This window comes from Schistocerca cancellata, chromosome 6, assembly GCF_023864275.1.
Source record: "Schistocerca cancellata isolate TAMUIC-IGC-003103 chromosome 6, iqSchCanc2.1, whole genome shotgun sequence".
NCBI lineage: Eukaryota > Metazoa > Arthropoda > Insecta > Orthoptera > Acrididae > Schistocerca > Schistocerca cancellata.
The window spans coordinates 568,537,846-568,552,764 of record NC_064631.1 but is presented as its reverse complement, the minus strand read 5'-3'; positions in this window follow the sequence as shown (position 1 = coordinate 568,552,764).

Below are 14,919 nucleotides of genomic sequence, written 5' to 3'. Positions count from 1 at the left end.
ATTGAAAAAAGAAAGAAAATGTGTTGCACTGCTTACTAAACGCTGCTCGTAGAATGGCGCCAATTATCCGCCCATTCTTCCTCGGCTAACTTCAGTATCCGCATCTTGAAATCGTAGGGCGGTAGGCTGGCGTTCGTTACAGGGCCAGAAACACTGGCCACCTTCGTCAGCTGGCCGACCTTTTCACTAGTAGATTATTTCGACATGAGCCGGGGCTGTAGCCGTAAAATCTGCTGAGGTTTAGGAAGGAGCAGCCCTGGGTGATGGCCTGTGCTTCGCAAGACAGCCGGCCTTTTGTGCCGCCTCCCCCAGCAGCTTCTTTTCTTTCCATTCGCCTTTGACTGCCGCCGCCATTCGCGCCCCCCACTTCACCTGCCACCTTCCGCCGACTCCTTTAAACGGCATATCGTAAAATGCTGCATTAAGCCGTCTGGGAGAATGCTTTTAAGGAGTTTATGGCGCCTCGATAATAGATTTCGGTTTCCGATGACTAAAATAATATATCGGGCGCGAGCTGCCGGCGGCGGAATGGGCTTCGATTTTTGCCGCTCGCTTCTGTTGTGCGCCGCACTCCTGTCTCTCATTACGACCGCGAGGGGCGCTGCAGTCGCGGCTGCCGCGCCCGATAAGGCACCGCTGCCGTTTACGACGCTATACAGAGACGTGGCGGGCAAATAGAAAGTACATTTTTTATACCTGTTCTCTTAATCAGATACATTTATAGCTGAAACATTTTAACTTGGACTCCGCTGTTCCATTACGTTGCTGATTGGTTCTCCTTTTCTACATTGAGATGCCGATAATCATATCTGATCATTGTTGTCTGAGAACTTGTTTGGGAGTCTGAAATGAAAGTGACCACATTAACTAAACTATGGCCTTTTTTTTCAAAACATTTTCTTCCTTTTAACCTTGGCAAATGTAGTGAAAACTGACCGTCCTATGGCACTATTGGGCGGAAGCCCCCTCTGGGGTTGTTCGGCCGTCCAGTGCAAGTCTTTTATATTTGACGCCACTTGTTGCGTTGTGGCCACCCCTGCTCAATAGCATTCTGACCCTGTCAATGACATATTTTTGGACATTGTTTTCAAGCAGAGAGTACCAAGCTAATAGCCGTGGGAAATGTCCAAGTTTTGAAAAATTACGTTCAGAATGACCATTGTATGATTTTTTTTTAACTTGAGCATTCTCCACAGAAGTTAATCTTTACATTCTGCTTGAAAAGCAGGGGTGGCCACAACACTGGATAACGTCTTGTCGCCTTGACACCGCGTGACTCAGTATTTATATTTCCAGCACCTACAGTTTGAGTGGGTAGTTTTAAACAGTTTCAGCGGCACCCGCTGAAACGGCAGATCACACTATTAAACAAATCCTTCATGAAAAATGACGAGTCTCATGATGCATCCTGGTATTGCTTACTTGTTAGTGAGATAGCTTGGTAGGCACTTCTCTAGACGGATTTTTGCAATTACTGGATACAGTCAAGAAAAAGGAATATATTTTACTCAGTTTGATGACATACAGTGACTGGATTTATTGCAGCTGTACTTTTGCCTTTATAAACTCTAAACTTACTTGGTGTTAGGGGTATAAAAGCAGGTACTGTGATCATTGGCACCTCAGTGTGTACTCAGTCCACTGTGTTAGGTTTTTTTTTTTTTCTCTGTCTCTAAGAATCTTCCCCTCAGACACGTCACAAGCTTTACGACCTGATGTTTTCTGCATCGTCGTAGCTGCATCACGAACTGCGAGCGGACTACGCCTGTCAGTATAGGCTAACCGTTTTGCGTCCGACGTTCACAGGTCAACACGTGATCTGCTGCACAAGGGAAAATAAGCATTAGTGGCTTGCCTTTTTGTCACTTAAACTTGAAGGTACTAACCAACCTAAAAACGTACTACTCCTAATTGCTGTGCTTATTAGCCTGCATATGAAGTAAATATTGATGTAGTGTTGTTCGGTATACTGACCTCAGTCACCAATAAAAATACTCCACTTGCACCACTAACACCGTCTACATTCACAAGGTAGTAAAAAACTCATTTCTGATTTAGTGCAGCGTCTTTTAAGCTTCAATAACATTCCCTCTTTTTAAATGTCCGAAGAAAATTACTGCAGCTCTTCCTCAAGTTAACGTGGCAATCGGGAGATAGCTGTCCCGTTTCACAACAGTTACAAAGGACTCAGCAATTCTGCAGTTGGAGCTACTGGAAGTGCAAGAAGACGAAGAACTCAAATGAAGTGGTTCCTCACCTATTCAGTATTGGAAGAACGTTCCAGAAAAATAGTAGCTCAAAAAAGCAGAGTAAGCCAAGAGTCTGACCTCAGTTTCCGAGACGACTTGCATGCGTGTGGATCACTGTACTGAACGCTCAGTGTCTTTAAATCTAAATATCAGTCTGAACTAAATAATCAACTTGTAAGGAAGCAGACCTAGGTACGTTCGATTTTTTGAGCAAACATGCAAGTTTTTTTTCTATAAAATAACAAACAAATTACAACACTGGCTATAGGCCTTAAGAGTGTAGTATGTATTTTTTTTTAAAGTAAAAACCTTGCATCCATAGGACGCTACACGACATTGACGAAAGACCTTCGTGAAGTGCGAAAGCGGTTGGTGGGAGCTCTGAACTCCACAACTTTCAACATAGAACAAAATTTCCAAAACTGTTTTGAAACTGATGATATCGTCTAACGTACTACGCAGGGATGTTTAAAAAAAATGATGTTTAACAAAATGGCAGCACTCGGAAATAAAAGTCAGTTTTTTCGAGAGAAAAGTCGTTATAAAAACTAGCCCCAAAAATCTAAATTCAAATATATCGCATAAATGGTAGGTACTGAAGTAGAAGAAAAACTCACAAGATACGAACAGGTATAATGTAATTGCATGTATATTTAACGAGCTATAACTCCTGCCAACTTGAAAAATATATTTTGAAAAAACAACCTTTTAAAGTTTCAACTTGTGTTTTTTTAATATTGAAACTGAACAAGCGTCGAATCGGTAATGCCAGCACCGTACAGTTGTCCTTTTTTTTCGTCGACATCTAAACATTCTCATTTTGATGAAATTATATCAATTAACTGGCTTCCGCTTACCAGTAGGAGCCTTTTTTGCATGATTGGGATTACTTTTCGAACCATTTCTACTCGTACAAATACGTTTGTTTGCCATTTTGAAACACTCACGTTTTACTTTGTCTAAAAAGCAAGCGAAATGAAAAGTTAAGCAGACGTGGGACTAGCCCGTGTTTTCAGACTGTTTACCATAAACAAGTCATATATATGTCGGACTTGTCCGAAATGACACTGTGTCCGAATGGCCCACTGGTCAGCGTATCTGCAGGAGACCCGCGTTCGGATCTCGGTCCGACAAAAATTTTCAAGTTTGCCCATTGATTTAAATAAATGTCCACTCGTAGTCAATATCGGTAATTCCTTTGTGTATTACTAAACAAATCACGCAGCAAAGAGAAATCTTGTTGAGAATAGTATTTAGTTGATGCTTTTGCCCTCTGTGACGCTATCCGAAACCAACAGCTCCCCTCTTCCGTCGGTAGCTATTATAGTATTACATCGGTTGCTTTCGAACGCTCGGATGCTCCAAACCCTCATGCAGTAAACCGCGGTACTTCGACATTTACGGCGCACTTTATACGAATGAATCTTAAAAACAAACCCTCTAAGGAACACTTCAAGCCAATAAAAAGTTAGGCTAAAGAAGAAAATTTTCTACCCTGGTCTACCCTTTAAGCGAATTTGTGCACACTGCACTTTCAGCTAGGTTTCAAACATCTCACAACGAAAATGAGCACACGAACAAGCAAATGAGAAAAGTAACTTCTTATTTCTTGTTGCGCAATAAAATTTAAACAAATCTTTCTTCATTAATGGTTACTACTAGTCTCTTCGTATGAGTGCATAAGTTTGCGGTTTACATTGCTAAGGTAAGTGGTCTACCCTACTATAGAGGAACACACAAACGGCTGTATGTTTTATTCACCCGTTTTTTGTTAGTGAATATATTTCTTGCGTTTAAAAAGCCAACGCAGTTGTTTCTTCGTGAAATTCCCTCACAATGAACGGTCGCGGCAGCGTAAAAGCTGTATTATTTACTGTTTCAATTCTTCGAAAATTAAATGTATGCACAGCCTGATGTGTACACACATGTCGAAATGTGTTTCTCATAAGAGCCATTGTGGTTGGTAGCAGATACACGAAGCGGCAAGGTAGTTAATTAAATTGCACGTTGCAGTAGGCAAATATACTACCGGCCATTAAAATTGCTACACCACGAAGATGACGTGCTACAAACGCGAAATTTAATCGACAGGAAGAAGATGCTATGATATGCAAATGATTAGCTTTTCAGAGCATTCACACAAGGTTGGCACCAGTGGCGACACCTACAACGTGCTGACACGAGGAAAGTTTCCAACCGATTTCTCACAGACAAACAGCAGTTGAGCGGCGTTACCTGGTGAAACGTTGTTGTGATGCCTCGTGTAAGGAGAAGAAATGCGTACCATCACGTTTCCGACTTTGATAAAGGTCGGATTGTGGCCTATCGCGATTGTGGTTTATCGTATGCGACATTGCTGCTCGCGTTGGTCGATATCCAATGACTGTTAACAGAATATGGAATCGGTGAGTTCAGAAGGGTAACACGGAACGCTGTGCTGGATCCCAACGGCCTCGTATCACTAGCAGTCGAGATGGCAGGCATCTCATCCGCATCGCTGTAACGGATCGTGCAGCCACATCACGATCCCTGAGTCAACAGATGGGGACGTTTGCAAGACAACAACCATCTGCGCGAACAGTTCTACGACGTTTGCAGCAGCGTGGACTATCAGCTCGGAGACCATGGCTGCGGTTATTCTTGACGCTGCATAACAGACAGGAGCGCCTGCTATGGTGTACTCAACGACGAACCTGGGTGCACAGAATAGCAAAACGTAATTTTCTCGGATGAATCCAGCTTCTGTTTACAGCATCAGGATGGTCGCATCCGTGCTTGGCGACATCGCAGGGAACACAAATTGGCAGCGTGTATTCGTCATCGCCATACTGGCGTATCACGGGCGTGATGGTATGGGGTGCCATTGGTTACACGTCTCTGTCACCTCTTGTTCGCATTGACGGCACTTTGAACAGTGGACATTACATTTCAATGTGTTACGACCCGTGGCTCTATGCTTCATTCGATCCCTGCGAAACCCAACATTTCAGCAGGATAATGCACTACCGCGTGTTGCAGGTCCTGTACGGGCCTTTCTGGATACAGAAAATGTTCGACTGCTGCCCTGGCCAGCACATTCTCCAGATCACTCACCAACTGAAAACGTCTGGTCAATGGTGGCCGAGCAACTGGCTCGTCACAATACGCCAGTCACTACTCTTGATGAACTGTGGTATCGTGTTGAAGCTGCATGAGCAGCTGTACCTGTATACGCCATCCAAGCTCTGTTTGACTCAATGCCCAGGCGTATGAAGGCCGTTATTACGGCCAGAGGTGGTTGTTCTGGGTACTATGCACCCAAACTGCGTGAAAATGTAATCACATGTCAGTTCTAGTATAATATATGTGTCCAATGAATACCCGTTTATCATGTGCATTTCTTCTTGGTGTAACATATTTAATGGCCAGTAGTGTAGAACCGGAATGGAATTCGTCACAGTATCAACTGTAAAATGAACGCAAAAGAACAGAAGTACCGCCGCTGTGAGCTAGAATGATGCGATCGTATTCGCGTTCAGGTTACTGCATTGTCACAGAAAAGGACGGAGATAAAATGTGTAGTGCCTTCGAGGGAGAGTAGCAGTATACTTACTTTCCCGGAACGTGTTCCTGCGAGGCAGCTCTGCACGAGAATCTAAATGCCGCCGAATTGGGCTGGCAGCGTATTTGCGCGAATCTCGGCTAGGCGGGCGCCGGCTGGATTGAGCCCGCCTGCTCCGCCTCCGCCCCCCGCCCCCACCTCCGCCCCCACGGGGAGTCAGATTACGCCACCCGCTTCCGGCGCGTCGCCAATCTGCCGCTAGGCGCCCGACCGACCGGCCTACAGCAGACGCAGACGCAGCCCGCTCGGCTTCAGAGCGCGCGCCGCTGCGGGCGACAGTTTATCTGCCCGTCTGCCAGGGACCGCCCGCAGGTGGCGCGCGACGCGGCTGGACAGGCCTCACTGACATCAAGGGCGCCGCCGCCGCGTGCCGGACACCCCTGTTGGCCGCTAATAATATTACGCCACACGGCCATTGCCCGTGGCGGTTTAAGAGGGCCACTCATATCGTATAGGTCGGACTGCGATTTTCTCGACGCGAGAGCCATATATTACTCGAAAACTGGACTCACTGGGTACGAGAACAATCTAGTGTCTCGCTACCTATCTCTGTCTTGTGCTGCCATCTGTCGTCAGTTTATAGAATTATTTCGAAAGACGCATTAGTGAACCTAAGAGCTGCTGCCGTGAATGGCTGACAAGAGGACATTGTTGTTGTTGTTGTTGTGGTCTTCAGTCCACAGACTGGTTTGATGCAGCTCTCCATGCTACTTTTTCCCTTGCAAGCTGCTTCATTTCCCAGCACCTACTGCAGCCAACATCCTTCTGAATCTGCTTAGTGTATTCATCTCTCGGTCTCCCTCTACGATTTTTACCCTCCACGCTCCCCTCCAGTACCAAATTGGTGATCTCTTGATGCCTCAGAACCGATCCCTTCTTCTAGTCAATTTGTGCCACAAACTCCTCTTCTCCCCAATTCTCTTCAATACCTCCTCATTAGTTATGTGATCTACCCATCTAATCTTCAGCATTCTTCTGTAGCACCACATTTCGAAAGCTTCTACTCTCTTCTTGTCCAAACTATTTATCGTCCATGTTTCACTTCCATACATGGCTACACTCCATACAAATACTTTCAGAAACGACTTCCTGACACTTAAATCTATACTCGATATTAACTAATTTCTCTTCTTCAGAAACGCTTTTCTTGTCATTGCCAGTCTACATTTTGTACCCTCTCTACTTCGACCATCATCAGTTACTTTGCTCGCCAAATAGCAAAACTCATTTACTGTTTTAAGTGTCTCATTTCCTAACCTAATTCCCTCAGCATCACCCGACTTAATTCGACTACATTCCATTATCCTCGTTTTGCTTTTGTTGATGTTCATCTTATATCCTCCTTTCAACACACTGTCCATTCCATTCAACTGCTCTTCCAAGTCCTTTGCTGTCTCTGACAGAATTACAATGTCATCGGCGAACCTCAAAGTTTTTATTCCATCTCCATGGATTTTAATTCCTACTCCGAATTTTTCTTTTGTTACCTTTTTTGCTTGCTCAATATACAGATTGAGTAACATCGGTGATAGACTACAACCCTGTCTCACTCCCATCCCAACCACTGCTTCCCTTTCGTGTCCCTCGACTCTTATAACTGCCATTTGGTTTCTGTACAAATTGTAAATAGCCTTTCGCTCCCTGTATTTTACCCGAGCCATCTTCAGAATTTGAAAGAGAGCATTCCAGTCAACATTGTCAAAAGCTTTCTCTAAGTCTACAAATGCTAGAAATGTAGGTTTGCCTTTCCTTAATCTATTTTCTAAGATAAGTCATATGGTCAGTATTGCCTCACGTGTTCCAACATTTCTACGGAATCCAAACTGATCTTCCCTGAGGTCAGCTTCTACCAGTTTTTCCATTCGTCTGTAAACAATTCGTGTTAGTATTTTGCAGCCGTGACTTATTAAACTAATAGTTCGGTAATTTTCACATCTGTCAACACCTGCTTATTTTGCGATTGGAATTTTTATATTCTTCTTGAAGTCTAAGGGTATTTCGCACGGTCTCGGAGATTCACTTGGGGATAAGACTTCGCAGGTTGGTAATATACCTCAAGGGTGTCCACCATAAAAACTGTAAAGCGAACCAGCAGGAACTTTCCAAGAAAAAGGGCTCTGAAATTTTACGCGCAGGTCATGTACCCGTCAATTTATACGCCCTGGGAACACAGCAAAATGGCTGCATTTACACCAGTCAATTTATACGCTCTGGCAACACAGCAAAATAGTTGCAGTTTAAGCAGTCTCGAATGTCACGCGGGCGAGCCATGTTCAGCTGCACCTTCAGTAAACTGTTAACTTTGTCTTTTTAACTGTGTTAACAATTATAACAACTTTTAAATTAAGATAATTACCTAAAATATTATCTGCGAAATATGGGAAGCTAACGACAGGACTGTATACTGACATTCTCAACGGGTATTTGAAGTATTATGTGGGAAGAGAACAGTTTTACTAATTATTGACTCTAGGGGAGGACAAGCAAAGCCTGGATTATGATGAAATCTTTCTGGATGAGAATCCACCGATATGTACGGTTAATGTGAATCCTACGACATAACCGAGCGAGGTGGCTCAGTGGTTAGCACACTGGATTCGCATTCGGGAGGCCGACGGTTCAATCCCGCGTCCGGCCATCCTGATTTAGGTTTTCCGTGATTTCCCTAAATCGCTCCGCCGGCCACGGTGGCCAAGCGGTTCTAGGCGCGTCAGTCCGGAACCGCGCGACTGCTACGGTCGCAGGTTCGAATCCTGCCTCGGGCATGGATGTGTGTGATGTCCTTAGGTTAGTTAGGTTTAAGTAGTTCTAAGTTCTAGGGGACTGATGAACTCAGATGTTGAGTTCCATAGTGCTCAGAGCCATTTGAACCATTTTTGAACCTAAATCGCTCCAGGCAAATATCGGGATGGTTCCTTTGAAAGGGCACGGCCGACTTCCTTCCCTAGCCCGATGAGACCGTTGACCTCGCTGTTTGGTCTCTTCCCCCAAAACAACCCTACCCAATCCTACGAAATGTACTCCTCTTGTTTAACCTCACATCATCTCTCTTTATAGACAGGTAAAAAATCTAATACACAACTGCTCTTATCTGATTGAAAATAATAAATAAATTCCCATAAAGACTATAAAAAGACATTCAATAGTGGACAATCAACTCTCATCACCAATTTTTAATTAAATGATCCTTTGTGCCAGATACTCTTCCAGACTTTCGGACCACAAAATGGTTCAAATGGCTCTGAGCACTATGGGACTCAACATCTTAGGTCATAAGTCCCCTAGAACTTAGAACTACTTAAACCTAACTAACCTAAGGACATCACACACACCCATGCCCGAGTCAGGATTCGAACCTGCGACCGTAGCAGTCGCGCGGTTCCGGACTGCAGCGCCAGAACCGCTAGACAACCGCGGCCGGTTCTGACCACAGAGAAGCGTCCATGAATGTTAACGGAGTATGTTTTCCTACAGAGCTTTAAAAATAGATTGTTCGTGTGTACAATCACCATTCACAAACCGAGCAAGAAGTCAAAATATTTTTTTCTTTTCAATCGTTTTATCATAATTATCATTCTGAGGCTTGCATGTGTAGTATAAAATTGAGAAATAAAGACGATATTGTAAAAAGTTTTATATTTAAATAAAACCCTACCCAAAATTTTGTTAAAGTGGTAATTAAAACTTTATTTTTACTTCTTTTAAAAATACTATTGAAATTACTCAACTTTTTAAAAATAAAATATTAATTGTTATTCACATTTTTTGTCAATTAGCTGCAACATTCATGTTATAAATCAAAATTCTTTATGATTTAAGTGGTGTCATTTTAGATCATAACTTTATTTAGAAGTTGTTATAATTTTTAAAACAATGAAGAAACAGAAGTTACACAAAGGCAAGATCGAACCTGGATCACCAATGGGGCAAGCTAGTCTGCTGCAAGTGCAGCCATTTTGCTGTGCTGCCGTAGCGTATAAATTCACATGTATACGAGCTGCTTGTAAAACTATAGAGCCCTTTTTCTCTGAAACTTCTGGCTAGTGACCTTTAGAACTTTTATGGATAGATGTGGATGGACATATTTGAGGTATACTACTAACGTGCGAAGTCTCGTCCCGAAATGAATTTCCGAAACTGTAAGGGCCCCCTGTGAGCCATTATGAACGCATTGGCATAATTTCGTGCGTGTACTCGTAAGTTTTCGCAGTTGCAGTAATTCCGCTACAAATACGTCATGTTTTTTGAGTGAGCAAGAAATTGTGGAAGCTCAAGAGGAACAAATTGCTCAATAGCTCACCTCGCTCTTTATCCTTGGAAGGATAATTACAGTTTTGGTCATAATTATTTTAAAATTTTTAATCTATCAAAGATCCAAAGTTAATATGAAAATAAATCTTAAAGCTTGCTCTGTTTTTAGTATGTGCAACTCCTGAAGATCCATCAATTACATATATGCTAGTAACGGTTTAAATAACAGCATACACGACCGCTTTTCTAGACTCAATATTCTTCTAAGGGGCCGGTCTCCAAAGTGGTAAATGTCATCTCGAAACACTCTAGCGGCGACTGGGAATGGTGTCAGTCCTCTACATTTTCACCCTAAAACGGTGACACATTTATGTCAGCGATGGTCCACTGAGCGAAGATCTAGGCTGCAGAAGCCTGCATTTTGGATGTTCAGGAAACGTTCCACCCAGAAAATAGCATCGTCATGAAGATACTTGCCACGCAACGGTTTATTTACCCGAAGAAAGAGGAAGCAGTCAGTAGATACGCGGATGAGCCAAAACTTGACAGCCCAACGAACCAGTATGTGTCTTGTGCGGAATGAGCTGAGGTGATGTCATGGAGCAAAAACATCCTCTTGGTCAGATTCCCGCGACGCTTCGTCGTGAAAGACTCCCGTAAATTCGTCTGGAGATTTCTGTAGTATGCTCCTCAGATCGTTTGCCCCTTCCGAGCATAATCTGTTAACACCACACAGTGGCAAGCCCAAAAATACCTCAGAATAACATTGCCTTATGATGGATTACTTTTCGCCTTCTTCGGCGGTAGGAAATCCACATACACTGATGATCCAAAACATTATGACTGCTACCCATCGCGCCGGCCGGAGTGGCCGAGCGGTTCTAGGCGCTACAGTCTGGAACCGAGCGACCGCTACGGTCGCAGGTTCGAATCCTGCCTCGGGCATGGATGTGTGTGATGTCCTTAGGTTAGTTAGGTTTAAGTAGTTCTAAGTTCTAGGGGCCTGATGACCTCAGATGTTAAGGCCTCTAGTGCTCAGAGCCATTTGAACCATTTGCTACCCACCGCAATGGTGGATGCCATCTAGTGACGTTGCGGGCACGTGACGAGGTAACAGAAGTTTGTAAGAGGGACAGACACGGACGGGGGATCGCCGTAGTGAAGATATGGGCTGCAAATGGGGAAATCCATTCAGATAAGTGACTTTGACAAAGAGCAGATTATTATTACGCAGAACCAGTGAACGAGTATCTCGAAAACGGCTAAGCTGGTCGAATGTTCACATGCTACTGTAGTGAGCATCTGTGGAAAGAGGCAGGACAGTGGAACTACCACTAGGCCTTAATGGTTGGACGTCCACGACTTTTCACACAGGCCTGTCGGCTCTGTACAATAGGACAGATCTGTGGCATCTCTGCCGAAAGAGCACAGTGCTGGTTGGAGCACATCTTTCATCGTACATTGTTGAACATGGAGCTCTGCAGCACACTATCCCTACGTGTTGACATGTCGACCCAACGACATCGTCAGTACAATTTCTGTGGACATGGGGCCATCGGGATCCGACCGTCCTCCAATGAAAACGTGTCGGTTCTTCGCGTGAATCACATTTTTGCTACATTAGGTCGATAGTCGTCTCCACAAACGCTGTCATTGAGGTGAAAAGAGCGGTCTAAGGCGCTGCAATCATGGACTGTGCTGCTGGTCCCGGCGGAGGTTCGAGTCCTCCTTCGGGCATGGGTGTGTGTGTCTGTCCTTAGGACACTTTAGGTGAAGTAGTGTGTAAGTTTAGGGACTGATGACCTTAGCAGTTAAGTCCTATAAGATTTCACACACATTTGAACATTTTTTTGAGGTGAACGGCGGCTCGAGAAGTGCAGCGCGCCACGCACACGGGGTGGTGGGAGCAGTATTATGCTATGGGAGACATTCTCCTGTGCTTACATGAGACCTGTGGCAGTAATCGAAGAGACACTGACAGCTGCGAACCACCTGCATCGTTTCATGCTTGATAACTTGCCCGACGGCGATGTCATCTTTCAGCAGTATAATTGTCCGTGTCTCGGAGCCAGAACCGTGCTACAATGGTCTGAGGAGTATTAAAGTGAACTCACGTTGAAGTCTCGGCGACCAAAGTCTCCTGATATAATACCTGTGGAGCCCATCTGGGTCGCTATCAGGCGCCCTCACTGCGTACTGTAATGGTCGCCTGGTCGTAGATATTGCTAATTGCTATAATCGCACTATTTCACTCCCATTTACGGAGCTTGTTAGCACTTGATGTTAGGTTGGCGCCATTAAAATGCATTGTGTTGTAGTAATCGCTGCTACTTGCTGGATCGCTGCTGTCTCTCCATGCTGATGCTGGCTCTACATCTGGTTGTCTAGGGTTAAAAACATGAGGTCCCGTGTTTTTTATGTGCTTTTGATGATAAAGAATGAGCGCAACCAACAAATATGTAAACTTCAAATATTTATTACTCTGGTGGCCATCTTAATTCTACTGTCCACCAAAGACCATGACACAACACAAAGTAGTACTTCCGTTACATGTTCTTTGCATTGTTTATCCACCTCAAACAATAACACACAAACACACTTTACCAAAGTGACATTCCGACTGCCTCCCGACCGTTCTTGCTGCTTGTATTTATAACATTGTCAAAGAACTACTAAAAAGAGATATAGTTTACAAGTCACATGTACATCTGTTATCATAATTTGTGCAGAAAAGTTATTAATTTGCATCAAGTGACATAATTTAACATGTTATTAAAATGACAGACAGATTTGTTGACTTGACAGAATAATTCTTTGTTACAAAAAGGCCGTTTTTTAGAAGTTTGTCAATTGACTTCTCTAATTTGCATAAATAAGTAAATAACATGAATTATTAAGAATTACATTGGTTTTCGTCTAAAATAGGATTGCTTTCGTCAATACTGAGTGAAAACGCTCCTAGTGAACAAATAAGTTTCACTGGGTGATTTTTATTTAAGGAGATCCAAAATACCTAAGTTGGCCACTATTTTTCGTACTTCATATTAATTATTTAAGATGAACTTAGTGTTTTTACATGATGACATTTGCTGTATCAGTGATCAAGTGATATAAACTTTTGTGTGGGTCAGTTATTCAGTATAATTTAATGGGTTGACTGTTTATGCAGACATGTTATGCAATCATTGTTAACATACACAATAACTTTTCTATAATCATAAATACTCATTAAACTGGTTGAATTTGGAGGGTATCGCATACTTCGGTACAGTAAAGCCTTAAATATGTTCCGTTACAGTACGCAAATCAGCGGCCTGTTATTTACGCGAATCACATGAACTGTGCGTAGACGTCTAATGCCACATACCTCCACGAATTCCTGATACGCAGAATAAGTGATGTGCTTCGTTCCAAAGACGAACAAACGAGCTATTAGGCAGGTGGTCATAATGTTTTGGCTCATCAGTATACACTCTGAGGCAAAATAATGACGCACCAGAAAGAATTTATCCCAATGGGACGTAAATCGGTACATGTGATGTACATGCACAGAGAAACAAACAATTACAATTACAATAAAGAGAAAGAGTTTCAGAAAGAGAGCAAGTAAGAAACTTGTTGATCCACCTCTGGCCCACTTGCAAGCAGTTATTCGGCTTGGCGTCGATTGAAAGAGTTGTTGGATGTCTTCCTGAGGGAAATCGTTCCAAATTCTATAAAACTGGCGCATTGGATAGTCAACATCCCGAGCTGATTGGAGGACCCTGCCCGATACTGTTCCAAATGTTCTGAAGTAGGGAGAGGTCGGGCGACCTTGCTGTCCAAAGTAGGGTTTGGCAAGCACGAAGACAAGCCGTAGAAACGCTCGCCGTATGCGAGCAGGCATTATCTTGCTAAAATGTAAGCCCAGGATGGCAACAAAATGGGGCATAGAATATCCTCGACGTACCGCTGTGCTGTAAGGGTGCCGCGAGTAACAACCAAAGGGATCCTGCTGTGAATAGAAATGGCACCCCAGACCATCACTCCTGGCTGTCAGTCCGTATGGAGGGCAACAGGTAGTTTGGTATCCCATCACTGTCTGGGACATCTCCAGACATATCGATATTCAGTTCGAAATGGTACTCATCATTGAAGACGATTCTACTCCATTCAATGATATTCCAAGCCGAAGCTGCCTCTGGAGACACCCTGCACAGCGGTGGGACATCAACCTGACTGTCTGGAGTGCCATTTCTTTTCATAGCAGAACCCCTTTGGTTGTCATCTAGGGCACCCTTACAGCACAGCAGTCTTCGTCGACGCTACTCTACGCTCCGTTTGGTTGACCTTCATGGTAAGCGATCTCGGTCTGACATTTCATCAAAACAATGCCCGCCCGCACACAGCGAACGTTTCTACTGCTTGTCTTCGTGCTTGCCAAACCCTACTTTGGCCAGCAAGGTCGCCGCATCTCTCCGCACTTGACCACGTTTGGAGCGTTATGGGCAGAGCGCTCCAACCATCTCGGGACTCTGACGATCTAAGATGGCGAACGATTAAAACATGGCAGAGAGAGTGGGATGCATCTGATAAGGGACGCCGAGTACACTCTTCCTTTCCTGATGTACACGGAAGACTACAACTGAAACATGTCGACCCAAGCCGGGGGATGGTCCATTTCCTGACAAGCCACGGGCTGTATCCGGTACATTTTAACCGTGTGGGACTAACTAACGTTGAATTATGCGTCTGCAGAGATACTGGGACACCAGAACATGTCACACTGCTGTGCAACACGCTAGCAGTAGCGAGATCTATACGGAATGACAATGACAT